At 39.2% G+C, this 18,805-nt stretch overlaps 1 pseudogene; it reads left to right on the top strand.

The window, feature by feature from the left end:
• The first annotated feature begins 1,059 nt into the window (after window positions 1-1,059).
• On the top strand, window positions 1,060-4,406 carry LOC127097164 (putative disease resistance RPP13-like protein 1; annotated as a pseudogene).
• Window positions 4,407-18,805: the final 14,399 nt, after the last annotated feature.

Below are 18,805 nucleotides of genomic sequence, written 5' to 3'. Positions count from 1 at the left end.
TTCTTCTTCTTCACACTTCATATTTTAATTTTTTTATTCTTCTTCTTCTAACTTCACATTTTAATTAGGATCCAAAAAATTATGGGAAATTCTCAATTCATCCCAATTTATTTCTCAAGGATCTCCAAAATTCTCCACTTTCACATGTTTAAAAGGATCGCTTCGGACACGTATAAAAAACACTCTTTCGGAGCGTATCAATAAACACATGATCACCTTCTTTCATCCGTTTCAATTGTAAAAGCCTTCAAAACCCCAAAATTACAAATCTTTCATTTTCATTCAAACAAAGTAATAAGACCTGCAATTGTCTCTTAATCATAAAATAGTTTTAATTTGCAAAATTTATGTTATTTACATATGAAAGGTATCTTTCAGAACCATGTTCTTCATAAGGTTCCTTCTAGAGTCATGTGCTATACAAACTTTATTTAACTCAATAAATTGATAGCTAGTAGGTAGTACTATATATTCTAAGACCGATAATTGAGTTTATGAACCCTTGATAAAAAGTGTTCTATCACCATTTTAAAACATAGTTGATTAAATAATTTTGAGACATAAATTATTATAACTCACATGGTTGATTAAAAATAACAGAGCGTAATAATTTGTTAATTCTTGCGCTAGGTTATGGTCTTATCAAATGTAAGCATTATGTATTTATGAAATCATATATTGATTGTGATGTTTCTCTTTTTTATTTAAATTTATTAAAAAAATGGCAAATGAAGAAACAACAAAGACATGGTAGAGTATCCAACATGTATCTCTGCGCAGAGAGAAAAGACGGACGTCACATGCCCAACATACACAACTAGAGTAGCTACTGAATTAGTATCATTTTTAATAAAAAAGACCAAAGTGTGGATGCAAATTTTTAGAGACACCATTCTTTAAAGTTTTATTTTTTGAAAAAACTAAATAAAATTGAGATTTTTAAGAATATCACAAACATATTTAATCCTAAAAAAAATCATCTCAAATTATTTAGTTATCCTTAGTTCCAAAACAACTAAGAAAATATGTTCATCTATTTGCCGTCCTCTCAATTATAAATTGTTATTATAATTTTATTTATATAATTTTAACAGTTGAAGAGAATCTTTTCCTCATCTGCATATAGACAAGCAAGAAAAACAAGATATTTTGTTTGAACATTAATACTTTTAGTATTTTTATTTATTATTGAGTATCATTGAATAGAAACTGGAAAGTAGTTGAAATAGCTTACCAAGTCTTGTTGGTTGCATTTCTGAAAATATTGTTACTTTGTTGATCTAAGTTATGCCGATTGTTCTTGAAGGAGCACTTTCAGCTTCCTTGGATGCGTTAAGGGAAAAGATTGCTTCTGCTACTAAGCTTGACGCTGAGCTGTTGAAAAGCCTAGATGTAACACTCATGAGACTTCAATCTTTACTTCATGATGCTGAGAAGAAATGGATCACCGATCCTGAGGTCAAGAATTGGTTGAACAAGTTGCATGATCTTGTCTATGAAGCTGAAGATTTGTTCGACGAAATCAATACTGAGGATTTAAGGTACAAAGTTGAAGCTGATAAGGTTCTTCAAAACTTTTCTTCTTTTTTTAAAAGGTTTAACAGAGATATCAATTCTAAACTGCTAGAGTTAATTGAAAAACTGCAATATTTGAGAAATCAAAATCCTGGATTGAATGTACGTGGTTTCTACCGTGTTTGGAATGTAACTCCTACAAATTCTGTTGTGGGAGATGAATCTGCTATTTATGGCAGAGATGATGAAGTAAAGAAACTTAAAGAGCTTCTGATGTCCGAGGAGGATGGTGGAAGTAAAATAGGAGTGATTTCCATTGTGGGTATGGCAGGATCAGGAAAAACAACATTAGCTAAACTCCTTTACAACGACCATGATGTTAGAGAGAAATTTAAGTTGAGAGGTTGGACACATATTCCACCAGATCTTGATATTTTCACCTTCACTAAAACCATTCTTGAGTCTTTCACATCAAAAAGAAATGAGACGGATGGCCTCAAGATTCTACAGCTGCAATTGCAACAAACTTTATGGGCTAAAAAGATTTTGCTAGTGTTGGATGATATATGGGATGGAAGATATGTTCATTGGAATAAGCTGAATGATATTTTTAATGTTGGGGAAGTAGGGAGTAAGATCATCATCACAACTCGAGAACTCAATCTTAGAGAAAAAGACGTTGGTTCGGTTATGGATTGCAGAAGGCTTAATACCTTATCCCAAAAGTGACAAAACTTGGGAAGAAGTAGCAGAAGAATACTTTGATGAACTAGTATCTTGGTCTCTGATACATCAATGCTCCGATGATGATGACAGAAACTTTGAAATGCATGACCTCATCTATGATTTGGCTATGACACTTCCATTTCCACATTACATTAGGTTGAACAAACATAAGCCGGATAAAAGGGTGCAACATTTGTCATACGACAGAGCGGAATATGATGAATTTGATGAATTGCATGAATTAAAAGGTCTACGATCATTTTTAGCCATGCCATTGCAAGATTCACCAGTGTCTAACTATTCAATATCAAAGAAGTTATTTTTTGACTTGTTGTCGACAAAGACACACTTACATGTATTGTCTCTTTCACACTACCAAAATATCACTAAGTTGCCCGATTCTATTGGAAATTTGATATACCTGCGATACTTGAATCTCTCTGGCACTCGGATTAAAAGATTGTCTTCTGAAATATGCAAGCTTTACAATTTGCAGACGTTGTTGTTGTCAAAATGCTGGGAACTCACTGAATTGCCAAAGGACGTTGGGAAATTGGTGAGCCTACGCCACCTTGACATCAAAGGCACTAAATTGAAGGAAATTCCTGTACAAATATCCACACTAGAAAATCTACAGACATTGTCGGACTTTATAGTCAGTGTTAAGGATGACGGATTGAAGATCAGAGATCTGGGAAAATATCCTCATCTACGGGGAAGTCTTTCCATCTCACAACTTGAAAATGTAACTGATCCATCCCATGTTTTTGAAGCAAATTTGAAGATGAAAAAAGAAATTGACGAGTTGGAACTAGGATGGTCTTACGATGCTCCTTCTAATTCTCAAATACAAAGTGTTGTTTTGGAACGATTGTGCCCGTCGACAAATTTGAAGGGTCTGATCATCTCCGGATATGGAGGAGACAAATTTCAAAATTGGTTGGGCGATTCTTTATTTGGCAACATGGTGAGATTGAGTATCTCAGATTGTAAAAATTGTTCATGGCTGCCATCGCTCGGGAAACTAAGTAATCTAAAAGAACTCTTCATTAGTAAGATGCAATCTGTAAAGAGTGTTGATTCTGAGTTCTATGGAAGTGGTTCTCCTTCTTTTCAACCATTTCCCTCCTTGAAGACTCTGCGCTTTGACCATATGGACGAGTGGAAGGAATGGAAGCTGATTGGAGGTTCATCTCCAGAGTTTCCTAGTCTAACACACTTGTCATTGGGATATTGTCCGAAACTCATAGAAAATATACCATTCGACCTTACCAAGCTTGAATATCTGTCTGTGAAAGTTTGTCCTGAACTCAGAGGGATGACACTCCACAACCTTCCTTCCCTTATTGAACTTGAGTTAACTGAGTGTCCTCTACTGTTTGAGACAAGCCAATTGCCGAGTTGTCTCGAGACTCTTCAAAAGATGACTTTAAAAAACATTCCTTCTTTAACATCCTTTCCGGAAGACGGTCTTCGCAAAACCTTACATTCACTCCATATTGATTACTGTGAGAATTTGGAGTTCCTTTCTCATGAATCTTTTCACAATTACTCATCACTCGAGCATTTGACTATATCCAATAGTTGTAATCCAATGACTTCATTTACCTTGTGCTCTCTCCCAGTCCTCCAAAGTCTATCTATCGGTGGCTGCAAACATTTAAAATCCATATTAATTGAAGAAGATGTGTCATAGCAGAATCTCTTGTTTCTTAAAACCATCACAATAGAGTTTTGCAATGAATTAGAGTCGGTTTCCCTAACTGGATTTCCCATTCCTAACCTCACTCATTTAACTGTGCGTCAGTGTGAGAAGCTTTATTCTCTACCAAGACCAATGAACAGACTTGCTAGCCTTCATACGTTAAAAATTGATGGCCTTCCAAATCTGAAACCAGTTTCCACAGATGATTTGCCTCTCAGTTTACGTGTGCTTTATGGATAACACTTTACAATTTCCAGCACTCTCAAGCTAAAGCCGTTGCGAGAAGAGGGAAAGTTTCCTTCTTCTCTTCAAGAACTGAAAATCACTTTGTGTCTGTTATTTGTGCGGAGGAAGCTAGGGAAAGAGTGGCATAAGATTGCTCACATTCCCACCATACTTATCAATTGATCATGTTCACGAAAGTAACATGTCCCGGTGAGTCATTGAAATATTTCTTTTTGAAAATAATTAACCGATGGTGTAAAACCCTATTACACCGACGGTGTATTTCAATTAATCTCATGTATATAAGTGAATGTCACAATGATAAGATTATATATATATCAATGTAAAAAATAATACTAATCATAAATAAATATTAAAAGATAGTAGAGACACTAACCCACACTTACTTATATATGGTTCCGTTCAGGATCAATCTAAATATTAAATTATTATTTTCCTGAGATTAAGAGAATAATATATATCTTAGTATTATAATACAAGATTTCTTAGAGTTATGGTATATTTTAAAATCTTTTTAAAATATTCATATTTATAATACGCACACGAAAATATGACTATATGAAAATAATAAACTAAGAAATATTAAATGTTATTAAAATTTAATTGGCTTTCGAGAGAAAATTTTGAACACTTTTGAGAAACATCAAGTTAATCAAAATTAATCATATAACAGCTTTGTAAACATATAAGCTCGTAGATCTCATTCGATCCAAATATTTGTTCAAATTCATTTTCTATTTTACTGTTGACATGTCATTGATCCATAGAGATATAAAATCTATTCCTTGAATAGCTATTGAATAAACTATTATGAAGCCTTTCAATAACATAAGTCAACATATGTTACATATCATCCATGAATAGATAACAGCGATATAAAAAAAAATTTAATACCTATTTTGGATATAAAAATATGTTTGTACTTGTGAAATCAAATCATTGAAATCAAAAGAAAAAATACAATCATTATGCAATAGCATAATCATATAATTATAAGTACTATATATGAATTTTAATAAACATAATAGCTATAAAAAGAGATAAAATATCAACTAATACAACAATGATAAGATTACTAAGATTATATATATAAAGTTCATGAATATTTTTTAAAAGAGATAAAAGTATGAAGAATAAATATATTGGAGAATAGACTATTTGAATTGCCTCATAATTCATTATTTGATAGCACAACTTATTACCTATAAGTATTTTTCCAGTCACAATAAACTAGCAAATTAAACCCTTTTCTCAAATCATAATTTCATAATCTCTTAGGTGGATTAATGTTATCGAAAGTATGAACATGAACTTATTCTTAAGTCTATATAAGAACTATCAAACAATTATTCTAATGATTATTGGTCACTCGTTTCTAAAATCAATATATCCAATCCTCCTCTACCTTTAAATAACTTTAGATATTATGTTTGCAACAAAATAGACAAAATGCTACATAATAATCCAATATATATAGTGGAATGTGCCATGAAATGGCCTGCTCTAAAAATATGGTAAAAATCATCTTCAAATTAGGGAGGAACATTCAAATTACCAAATGTGTTTTCTAATAAATAAAATAAATATGGGCAAAGTATTCATAATATTAAAATGGAAAACTAAGAGGGTAAAGTAGCCATGAAGTAAAATGTTGTGGAAAAAAAGACGAATAGTAAAATACATAAAATTAAAATGAGGTTCTTCCATAATGAATCAATATATCTTCTTATCACGTTCCAAATTAGACCAAACCTCTTAAATTATATCCAACAAATTTCAACTTGCTTTGATTATCAACAAGGTTGTTAAATATATAATTGTTTGTACTAAGCATGTTTGTAAGATGCAGGATTCGAAAAAGTCGAAGTTGAACTTAGTCGTTAGAGAAGTAGTCAAATATAGTTTGAAATAGTTGAATATGAATGTATTCGACAGAATGTCGAATACAACTTATAGTAGACAAAGGTGCATGTATTCGACAGATAATCGAATATAACTTATAGTAGACAAATATTTGACATAAGTGAATAACAACTTATTGAAGTTAGTTAGTCGGTTTGAGATTGTGAGATGTGCACACAATCTCATTATAAATAGGGGGTAACTTACATTTGTAAACACAACTCAATTTCAACACATTCTTCTCTCTTCTCCAAAAAAATAAACTCCTCTCTCTCTCTCTCTCTCTCTCTCTCCTCTCTCTCTCTCTCTCTCTTCTCTCTCTCTCTCTCTCTCTCTCTCTCGCTCTCTCTCTCTCGCTCTCTCTCTCTCTCTCTGCTCTCTCTCTCTCTCTCGTCTCTCTCTCGCTCTCTCTCTCTCTATATATATATATATATATAGATTATATATATTATATATATATTATATATATAATATATATTAATATATATTATATATTATATATATATATATATCTATATATATATATATATATTATATATATATATATATATTTATATATATATATATATATATATCTATAATATATATATCTTTATGCGAGGGAATCGTCTTGCAACCAAGGTGTGGTTGAATCACTTGAGTGAAGAGTGAAGAACGAGAATCTTGGATCAATCAAGAAAGTGATTAAATCTTGTTCTATCAAGATCGATTCGAACATCTGATATCTAGAGCACTGGTTGTGTTTCTTGGGAAGCATAGATAAATGAATTATCATCAAAACATGCATTTTCTAGCAAATCTTCCCATCGTGGATGACAAGAACTATGATAATTTGTGTAAGTAGATAAAGATTGTCTTTTGCTATCAAGACATTTGGGATGCTTGACTTATCAATTCTTCTCATGGATCATTTCCTTTTCTGGTTTTTCTTTCTCCTATATAAAGGATGCTTACCTCATTTTCATTTCACGCTGTCATACGGTGAACTGGACTTTTTGTTTTTTTATCGCGATGTCGCGGTTAGCAAGAGTCGCCACCGACTTTTCTTTTATCCCATAAGGAAAGGTGGAAAAGAACAGGAAAGACCTTAATTTAGATTCTTAGGTTCGGGAGGTACTTTATACAAAGGGAAGGTATTAGCACCCTTTATATCCATGGTTATCCATGGGCTCTTAATTGCTCAATCATTTATGTTTTCTAGTTTGAAAAAGAAGTGGTTGAGAAATGGGTAGGAAATGTTTTGAAAAAGGAGAATTTAACTTTGTATTGATTCTTGAATGAATGTATACAAAGTGGTTATCTCGTTTAGTTTTGAAAATAGTTTAGAAAAATATAACTCGGCAATGATCCTAGTACGGATGTATGGTAAGTGGTGATTTTCCAAAAGGATGTTTGAAAGGTGTGAGGTGTGAAAAGTAATTTTTAGGTTATGAATGAGCAATTAAGGTTATACCTGTCCGAGGTCTTTCCGGGCATTTCCTATCCTTATGAGGGTAAAACTGTCCTTACTATTGAGAAATAAGTAGTTTATCCTTTGGATGTTAAAGGGTCATCGTAGGGTCATCGATTGGTCATTGAAGGCAACAGTTGTGAGGATACCTTAGCATTCGAAGGGACAATCATCATTTAACCGTAGGCTACACCGAATGGTCATCGAGGGACGAAATCATATATTCGAAGGCAACATCCGAGGGACTATGATTTATTTTATGATGATTTAATCGAAGGGCCATTGCTAAGTGTATCCCCACATTCGCGGGACATGACCGTATTACGTAATCGTGGGGTAATAAAGAGAGGTCCGGTATGGTTTATTTAAAGTCCATATTTTAAGTTCATTAGGTAATTATGATGATTCCGCATTAAATCGATACATTAAAATCAATACATTAAGAATCAATACATTAAAATTGGTTAGGCAATCAATATGAATTTTCACGTTAAAGTGAAATAATTTAGAATCCATCTCCATGAAAGTCTTCCACACATAAAGTGGAGTACCTAGCCAGCCACTTCCTTGAGAATATGCGAGCTTTAACACAAATTAAACACACGGGTGAGAATACCAAGTTAAAGTGCAATTGAAAATTGCACTACAGACTGAACATAATAGTCACAAGGCCAAATAATGCATGATTACAATAAGACAAACATAAAACGAAACATGAGAACAGCTACTGGTACGTTCGCCTCTGCTTCGCCTAGCGAAGGCTTAGCGAATATTCGCTCTAGGCTCGCTTAGCGATGTGCTAGCGAGCGGCCACAGATTTTGAATTTTGGCAATCGTACCGTCTCCGGAACCTTGAATTATGACATTAAATTACAGGCACAGCATGGATAGCATTCATGATGTTCAAGCATACTTAAATTTGCATGTGAAATCAGGTTACATATCAAAATTTAATCATGATGCATTATGTAGGTAACGGTTATCAATAGGAAGCATATAACAGTGATAATACGCAAACCTGTTTGCAATTGCTATGTTGAACTGATCACTCTAGGTATCGGATTGAGCTGGGCGGTGGTAGCTTCGAGGCGGGTGAGCGGCCTTCAGGGTTTCCGTCTTCCGAATTCTCTGGATCAGCAGGGTTTCTGTGTTTCTCCCTCTGGGTCTGTGTGTTATTTTCGTGGCTGAGGAGCTGGTATTTATAGTAGTAGTGGTGGTGACCTAATGGGCTTAAAATGAGGTCCAAAACTTCAGATTTTCGCAAGCTTCGCTAGGCGAAGGAATTGCTCGCCTAGCGAGCAAGCTAGTTCTGGGCTTTTTCCTGGATCTGATGCTTCGCTGGGCGAGTGTCATGATGAAATGTTCGCTAGGCGAAGGGACTGCTCGCCTAGCGAGCAAGCTATTTTGGGCCGCCTTTGGATTGGGCCTATTGTGAGCTGGGCTTTTGTCCATTTGATATCAGTGCCTTGCAGAGCAAGTCAGAGGGTCTTGAGGAATACTTTGAAATATCGACGGGCAAATTTTGGGGTATGACAGCTGCCCCTGTTCAATATTCTTGAACCGAGAGAGTAGAATGGTATGTGCCGTTCGTGGTCTAGAGGTGAAAGATTATTGAACACTAGAATGCCCCAAAAATTTGCGCCTATCCATTAGTCTTGATGGGGATGGGCTTAGAGATGCCATCCAGGAAGTTTGATGACGAGCTTCCGATTGTGTCGTACATTAGACGATGTCTGAAGACATGGATGTCATACCGGGTCATACGCTAGACCGTATAATGAATCATCCATCATGCTGTTGCCTTCGCTGGGGAGTCAGCGTGTGCTATATACTGCTGGGGATGAGGGATCAGAAATGTACCTGTCCGAAGGTAGCATCTGAGTAACAGAATGCGCCGTTCGTTAGGCTGAATCTGCTTTAAAGGGAGTAGTCGCATACTAGACTACCATTCAGAAATGTACCTGTCCGAAGGTAGCATCTGAGTAACAGAATGAGCCATCCGTTAGGTTGTACCTGCTTTAAAGGGAGTAGTCGCATACTAGACTACCATTCAGAAATGTACCTGTCCGAAGGTAGCATCTGAGGGGATGAAGGTCTAACTTGGTCGTACATTAAACCATATCTGAGCAGAATGAGCCGTCCGTTAGGCTGAATCTGCTGAAAAGGGAGTAGTCGTATACTAGACTACCATTCAGAAATGTACCTGTCCGAAGGTAGCATCTGAGGAGATGAAAGTTTAACTTGGTCGTACATTAAACCATATCTGAGCAGAATGAGCCGTCCGTTAGGCTGAATCTGCTGAAAAGGGAGTAGTCGTATACTAAACTACCATTCAGAAATGTACCTGTCCGAAGGTAGCATCTGAGTAAGGGAGTAGCCGTATACTAGACCACCATTCAGAAATGTACCTGTCCGAAGGTAGCATCTGAGTAAGGGAGTAGCCGTATACTAGACCACCATTCAGAAATGTACCTGTCCGAAGGTAGCATCTGAGTAAGGGAGTAGCCGTATACTAGACTACCATTCAGAAATGTACCTGTCCGAAGGTAGCATCTGAGGAGATAAAGGTCTAACTTGGTCGTACATTAAACCTTACTTGAGTTGTTGAAGATCAGAGTGGATCGTACGTTAGATCGTATCTGAGCTGGAGGTCCAAATGGGTCGTACGTTAGACCGTATTGGAGTTGCAGAATGAGCCGTATGTTAGGTTGTATCTGAAGAAGAAAGTAGTCGTACGCCAGACTACACCCCGGAATATACCGTACGCTAGGCAGCATCCGAGGATTTGAAGATCCAAATGGGTCGTACGTTAGACCGTATTGGAGTTGCTAAAAGCCAGAATGGATCGTACGTTAGATCGTATCTGAGCTGAAGGAGTCATATGTTGGGCTGAATCAGAATGAACCGTATGTTAGGCTGTATCTGATAATATTTGTTGTATTTGCAGTGAATATCTGGGGTGGGCTTAGAGATGCCACCATTGGGAAGATGTCAGAACGTTCGTCAGATGGATTATATCTGAGAGCTGTATTCGAATCTTGAATGCGATCAGAAGGATAATCAGCCTGAAAAATAAAGTTAGTTTCATGCAATGTCATGATGCATGCGTGTGCCGTGATATGATGTGATGGATGAATTATGCGTCCGGAATAAATACGGGCATTGTATGCATGTATATGTTATGAAATGATGCGGAATGAAAATTGTATGTAGGTGTGTAATATGAAATGATGTAATGAATGCATTAGGCGTCTGAACATTCTTCCAGGGAACACTACTGGGGAGATAAATCTCAGTCTGCCGGTCGGAGACATTGGTATTGATGACCCTGTCTCGGCTGGGGGATGCTTGATTTCTGTCTGACGGTGAAAACACTCCACAGAGCCTGGCTGGGGATGGAAAAGATGACCCATTTGTCTAGTAATGCCACTCTCTTCTGGGGAATAATTGGCGTTGCCGGGGAATCGAATTAGCAACGGATTCATTGGAAAGCATGGTTAGACCTTCTCCTTTGTCCTGAAGTCTCGTAGTAATTGCAATTTCCATTTTAGGCATGTATTTTTGATAAACATTGATCATATTCAAATGCATATATCAATTCAAATTAAATCAATGGACGTTTATGCAAACAAAACAGAAAAGTAAAATAACCACATTTTTTCCGAAATGAAGTGGTATTGATTTTGAAAGAGGGCCTATAAACAGGCAATTTGTGTACAAGGAGACAGAAATCCTAGTAAGAGGAAATTGTCAAGAAAACAAAGAGAAAGCTATGCAGAAAAAGTCCTATTGATTCTAATTCCACTACTGTCATCATGTCTTCAGGCATCTCATCTCCTGCTGTCGGATAGAGGTGATTGGCTTGTTCAGCCCCTTGAACTTGGTTGAAGCTGACAGAAAACGGGACATAGTCATACGCTTTAATCCCTAATTTTTGCCTGGACCGCCTTTTCAGGTTTTCAGTCCACCGGGATACCCCTTTTTGCCCAAGCCGCCTTTTCAGGTTTTCGACTTGCCGGGTGCACGTCTTTATATGTTTATCCCTAATTTTTGCCCGAACCCTTTTGGTTCGCCGGGATGCCCTTACTTTTGCCTAGGTACATCGACCTAGCGGGTCTCTATTATGCGTAGTATTTTTTAACTATGTCCGCGTTCACAGGATGCGGGACGTCTTCGCCATCCATTGTAGCAAGTATCATGGCTCCACCGGAGAATACCTTCTTAACCACAAATGGCCCTTCGTATGTGGGAGTCCACTTGCCTCTGGGATCACCCTGTGGTAGCATGATACGCTTTATCACCAAGTCGCCAATTTGATACCTCTGTCTCTTGACTCTTTTGTTAAATGCCTGAGTCATGCGCTTCTGATACATCTGCCCGTGACAAACAGCCGCAAGTCTCTTCTCATCAATCAAATTTATCTGATCGAGTCGAGTCTGAATCCATTCGTCCTCGCCTAAACCCGCCTCTTTCATGATCCTTAGAGAGGGAATCTGAACTTCCACTGGTAAAACGGCTTCCGTTCCGTAGACTAAAGAGAAAGGAGTTGCCCCTGTCGAAGTGCGTACTGAAGTGCGATAACCATGGAGAGCAAATGGTAACATCTCATGCCAGTCTTTGTACGTTACTGTCATCTTTTGTATAATCTTCTTAATATTCTTATTAGCAGCCTCCACGGCGCCGTTCATCTTTGGCCGGTACGGGGAAGAGTTATGGTGTTTTATTTTGAACTGCGTGCAGAGTTCAGTAATCATCTTGTTGTTCAAATTAGTACCATTGTCAGTAATAATTCTTTCAGGGATGCCATATCGACAAATGAGATTATTCTTGATGAATCGTGCCACCACATTCTTGGTGACAGAAGCGAATGAGGCCGCCTCTACCCACTTTGTAAAGTAATCAATAGAGACAAGGATGAAGCGATGCCCGTTAGAAGCCGTAGGTTTAATCTCTCCAATCATATCAATGCCCCACATTGCAAAGGGCCAAGGTGCGGTCAACACGTTCAATGGAGCAGGAGGTGCATGTACTTTATCCGCATATATCTGGCACTTGTGACAGGTTCTGGAGTGATGATGGCAATCAGCTTCCATGGTAGACCAATAATACCCTGATCTCATAATCTTCTTGGCCATTGTATGTCCACTAGAATGAGTCCCAAAAATACCATCATGTATGTCTTCCATAATCTTTTCTGCTTCCTTTTTATCCACACAGCGAAGCAAAGTCGAATCATGATTACGTTTGTATAATAATCCATTACTCAAAAAGAATTTAGCGGAGAACTTCCTCAGAAATTTTCTGTCATTGATGGATGCCCCTTCAGGGTATTCCTGAGCTTCTAAATATCTTTTTACTTCGTGGAACCAGGGTTTTTCCCGTACCCCCTCAGTGTTAAGTTCATAACAGTATGCCGGTTCATCTAGTCGCTCAATGGTGATCCTGGGAGCTTCATTGTCCCATCTGACTCTGAACATAGATGACATGGTAGCTAATGCGTCTGCCAACTGATTCTCTTCTCGTGGGATATGTTCGAATGTAATCTCTTCAAAGTAGGGGATTAACGTCATCACCCGTTCTCGGTAAGGGATGAGATTCGGATGCTTGGTGTCCCATTCTCCTTTGATCTGACTGATTACTAATGCTGAGTCTCCGTACACACTCAAAAACTTGACCCGCCGGTCTATAGCAGCCTTGAGTCCCAAAATACATGCTTCATACTCAGCCATATTATTGGTGCAATGAAAACATAGTCTAGCAGTGAAAGGCGTATGGTAACCCTCGGGAGAAATGATTACCACACCAACACCATTGCCCAATGCATTAGAAGATCCATCAAAAACCATAGTCCATCGGGATCCCGGTGCGGGTCCTTCATCCGGTTTAGGTTTTCCATTATCAGTAACAAGCATGACATCCTCATCTGGGAACTCAAAATTCATAGATTGGTAATCGTCCACCGCTTGATGAGCCAAATGATCAGCTAGCACGCTTCCTTTGATTGCTTTCTGGGTAGTATACTGGATATCGTATTCCGTTAAGATCATCTGCCATCTCGCTATTCTTCCGGAGAGGGCAGGCTTCTCAAACATGTATTTGATGGGATCCATCCTAGAAATCAACAAAGTGGTATGATTCAACATATACTGTCTTAGTCGGCGAGCAGCCCAGGCCAAAGCACAGCAAGTTCTCTCGAGCAGTGAGTATCTTGTTTCACAGTCGGTAAACTTTTTGCTCAGGTAGTATATGGCATGCTCTTTTCGACCAGACTCGTCATGTTGCCCCAATACACACCCCATTGAACTTTCTAACACGGTCAAATACATGATTAGAGGTCTTCCTTCGACTGGTGGTATCAGAATTGGAGGTTCCTGGAGATATTTCTTGATTTTGTCAAAGGCTTCTTGGCATTCGTCATTCCATATCATCTCTTGATTCCTCCTCAGTAATTTGAAGAGGGGTCTACAGGTAGCGGTCAAGTGGGAGATAAATCGGGAAATGTAGTTCAAGCGTCCCAAGAAACCTCTGACCTCTTTCTCCGTACGGGGAACTGGCATTTCTTGAATAGCCTTCACTTTAGCCGGGTCAACCTCAATTCCTTTACCACTGACAATAAAGCCCAAGAGTTTACCGGATCTTACTCCAAAAGTGCATTTGTTCGGGTTCAATCTCAACTTGTATTTCTTCAACCTCTCAAACAGTTTGTATAAATGATCGAGATGTTCCTCTTCAGTATGAGATCTAGCTATCATGTCATCCACATATACTTCTATCTCACGATGAATCATATCATGGAACAAAACCACCATAGCACGCTGGTACGTTGCCCCGGCGTTCTTTAGACCGAATGGCATTACTTTGTAACAGAAAGTGCCCCATTGCGTCACAAACGTAGTTTTCTCCATGTCCTCAGGTGCCATCTTAATCTGGTTATAACCCGAGAATCCATCCATGAAGGAGAACACTTTGTGTTGAGCGGTATTGTCCACCAGAGCATCGATGTGCGGGAGTGGAAAGTCGTCTTTGGGACTTGCTTTATTCAGGTCTCGGTAATCTACGCACATTCGCACCTTACCATCCTTCTTTGGCACTGACACCATATTAGCAACCCATTGAGGATAAGAAGTAACGGCTAGAAAACCGGCATTGAATTGTTTCATAACCTCGGCTTTGATTTTCTCAGACATTTCAGGACGCATGCGGCGAACCTTTTGCTTGACAGGACGGCAGTCTTCCTTCGTAGGCAGCCGATGCACTACTATGTCAGTATCCAATCCTGGCATGTCTTCATAAGACCAGGCGAAGACCTCTACATAGTCATGTAACATCCGAATCAGTCTTTCTTTGACACTGTTTTCCAATCCTGCTCCTATTCTGACTTCTTTTCTATCTACTTCAGTACCTAGATTTACGACTTCGAGTGACTCTTCATGCGGCTGTATAGTCCTTTCCTCTTGCAGTAATAGTCTGGCAAGCTCTCCAGGGACTTCGCAATCTTCCTCACTTCCATCTTCGGCTTGGTAGATTGGATTTTCAAAGTCATAATGAGCAGTAGCGGAATTATTATCAATAGGATCCAGAGTGGATACGGATCTGCAATTTGTTACGTGAGTGTGTGTAAGAAAGCATAGCTTGTTTGAAAGACGACAGGAAAGATAAAGAGCGCAATATTTGAATGCGAAAAAGTCCATTGATTTATTGAATATGAATATGCTTATGAAATGACAAAACCCTTAACAAATTAGCTATTGTGCCCCGGGCATAGACACAATGCTTGGAGAAGTTCAATTGAAAAATTAAAAATTTGCAATACTAAATGGACAATAACAATTACTCCTGACTAAAGGAAATCGGGATAGTGTCTTCAGCCTTCCAATTATTGAGTCCGTCACCAATTGTTGGGAAAATCCAGCTATCCAGGTCGCAATCATTGTCAGCATCTTCTACAGCATTGATTTGATCTTTGACCATCTTTTCAGAGCTAAATCCCAGACCAGATTTATCAGACTTGTAGGGTATGCTGATCAGTTGACCCCAGCCAGTACAGCCACCATCTTCCACCACAGCTTGAGCGTCCTTCAGGGAGACCATGGCAGGAGGAGCTCGAATAACCTCGGGCACAAGGGGAGTTGGCTTAAGGACAGGACTAGGCGGAGGAACCACTTCAAATGACTGGGACGGAGTCTCGAAGAATTCACCATCCATCTCAACGTATCTGAAGGTATGCACACTACTGACAATGTATTCTTCTTCCCCACACACAGTGACGATCTTACCCTCTATTGGATACCTCAGCTTTTGATGGAGAGACGAAGCTACAGCACCTGCCTCATGAATCCAAGGGCGTCCCAGTAAGCAGGAGTAGGCAGGACGAATGTTCATTACATAAAAGGTAGTGTTGAAGACTTGAGGTCCTATCTTGATAGGGAGAACAACTTCGCCGTGGACAACACTCTTTGCACCATCGTAAGCCCGCACCACAATGTCACTAGGCTTCAGTTCAACGCTCTTGCAGTCAAGTTTATCGAGCACGGCTTTCGGTAGCACATTCAAAGAAGAGCCATTATCGATCAACACATGAGACAAGTTGATCCCTTTACACTCAATAGAAATATGCAGGGCTTTATTGTGATTCTTCCTGCCGGTGTCAGGTCAGCATTGGAAAAACCTAGGCCATCGTCAACAGTCAGGTTAGCAACATAGTTTTCAAACTGATCGACGGAGGTCTCCTGAGGTACATGGGCAGTCTTCAGGAATTTTGTCAAGGCATTGGCATGAGATTCAGAAGATAACAACAAGGACAACATCGAGATCTTAGACGGGGTATGCCCCAACTGTTCTACCACATCAAAATCACTCTTGCGGATGATTTTCAGCACTTCTTCCATTTCTCGTTTGGCAACGTCTTCAGTAGTAGCTTCGATCGGTGCCTCTGACGGGGAAGGGTTGACCGGTTCCTTTCCTCGGTTTTCGGGAACTGGAGGTGAGATCTCTGGAGAGAAGATCCTTCCGCTTCGAGTAACTTTACTAGTCCCAACAATGTCATTAGGATTAGCAGAATCACCAACTTGCTTTACGCCATGGATGTAAACATCACCTCCATAGTTCCACGGAATGGCTTTGCTTGAAGAATACGGTACTGGGCCAGGGGCAGTGATGATTAGAGGAGCTACCCTGGGCTCAGCAATAATCTTCACAGGCATTCTGGGAGCAGTAATCTTCGCTGGAACCTTGGACCTCGCAATCACAGATACTTCTTCAATAGGGTTTTCCGTCTTAGAAACCCTTTCAAAGAGAATTGTACGATCGTCCATCAGCCGTTGAATACCATTCTTCAATTTCAAACAGTCCTTGGGCCAGAGTATGCAAAGATTGCAATCTTCAGTACAACCTGGAAATAAACCAGCTTGCAATAAATTCCTCTTTATGATCGGGAGAGGAGATGTTAAGTCCGCCACAGCAGTGATGAGAGAATCGTCATCGAGAGCATTAACAGCCTTGTCATGATTAGGCATAGGAGCAGTGATGACATTAGGAGTCTCCGGAGGCTCGAACTCAATTTCCCCAGCGTCGATCATGTCCTGAATCTTATTCTTCAACAGCCAACAATCGTTTGTATCATGCCCGGGGCTATCGGAGTGATATGCACACCTGGCATTGGGATTATAACGAGGCGAAGCAGTGTTGACATTTGCAGGAGGACCTCTGAGAGTGATTAAATTTACCTTCAGCATGCTTTGCAGTGCTTGTGCTAAAGTCATATTGAGCTTGGTAAACTGCCTTCTTGGTCTGTCTTGTCTTTGCTGGAAGTTTTGAGCTGGCGGGGCTGCGATTGTCACTGCTCCAACGGCGTGGTCACCATTTTTCTTACTATGGTTCTTTTGACCATACACAGCATTCGATTCATTCTTCCCATGGTAGGACTTTTTACTGCTTGTAGAAGTAGCCGCCTGTAACTTTCCACTTCGAATGCCGCTCTCCACCCGTTCACCTGTCAGTATAAGTTCAGTGAAACCTGATGAAGAACTCCCCAGTAAGTGGTTGTAGAATGGGCCAGTCAGGGTACCCATGAACAGGTCTACTAATTCTCGGTCCGTCATATGGGGTTTGACCCTGCCAGCCAAATCTCTCCATTTCTGAGCATACTCTTTGAAGCTTTCTTTAGATCCCATGGCCATATTCTGCAACTGTAGCCGAGTAGGTGCTAATTCAGAATTGTACTGGTACTGCTTATAGAAAGTTGTTGCTAAATCAGTCCAGGTGCGGATGTCAGAGCTCTCGAGCTGATAATACCATTCCAACTGTGTGCCAGACAGGCTCTCTTGGAAGAAATGAATCCACAGCTTCCTATCAGTGGTATGCGGCTGAATCTTTCTCACATAAGCCCTTAGATGCATCTGAGGACAAGACGCACCATCGTACTTAGTGAAAGTGGGGATTTTGAATTTGCGGGGAATGGTCACATCGGAGACCAGACCCAAACTTTCGAAATCCAGACCAGGTGTCTTCTGACCCTCTATGGCTAGCATGCGTTCCTCCAGCAATTTATACTTATCATTCCTTGGAGAGTACTGTTCATTTTCATACTCTTCATCGTCATCCTCAGGGTTAGAGAAATCAGCATTCTCATCCTATGAATCATTTTCCGCCCCCTCTTCTGGGCCATTCGGGATTCCAAATTTGATTCCCGTAGCCTGTCCTTTACGCCTTCTGCCCGGGTTAATGAAGCTCACAGCTTTCTTGTCTTTCTTCTTTTCGACCAAAAGAGCCTTCAGTTCCTCCTGCCCCTTGGATAAGCTTAGCATCATCTCCTTGAATTGAGCATTCTGAGTCTGGAGATCTTTGACAGTTTGTTCGAGATCCATTTTTCTGTTTAAGAGGCAGACCGTGAGAATATGGTCCTTTAGAATACCTGTTATGCAATGTTATGTTATGCTATGCAATGTATGAAATGTTTTCAAGGACTTTTGAAATTTAACTTTGCGTAAATCACCAATAAGAGAGAAATGTTTATTGCTAACTTTTTTTTTGATCAATGTTCATTACAAAAGGAACAATAATAAAATACAATGAAAGCTCAAGTCTCCCAGGGGCGACTTCTTTTTGGGCGAAGATATGCATTGAGTCTTCGTTCCTCATTAAGCTGACTGGTGAGCTCTAGTACTTTCTTCCTTTCTGCATTGAACTGAGCTTCGAAAGTATCTCTCTCCTCCCTCAACTGGGTCCAGGATCTTTTCAATTCCTCAACATCAGTAGGCATA

Source organism: Lathyrus oleraceus, chromosome 6 (assembly GCF_024323335.1).
Source record: "Lathyrus oleraceus cultivar Zhongwan6 chromosome 6, CAAS_Psat_ZW6_1.0, whole genome shotgun sequence".
In the NCBI taxonomy this organism is placed as follows: Eukaryota; Viridiplantae; Streptophyta; class Magnoliopsida; order Fabales; family Fabaceae; genus Lathyrus; species Lathyrus oleraceus.
Note: the sequence above shows the minus strand (reverse complement) of the source record. Positions and strands in the feature narration are given on the sequence as shown.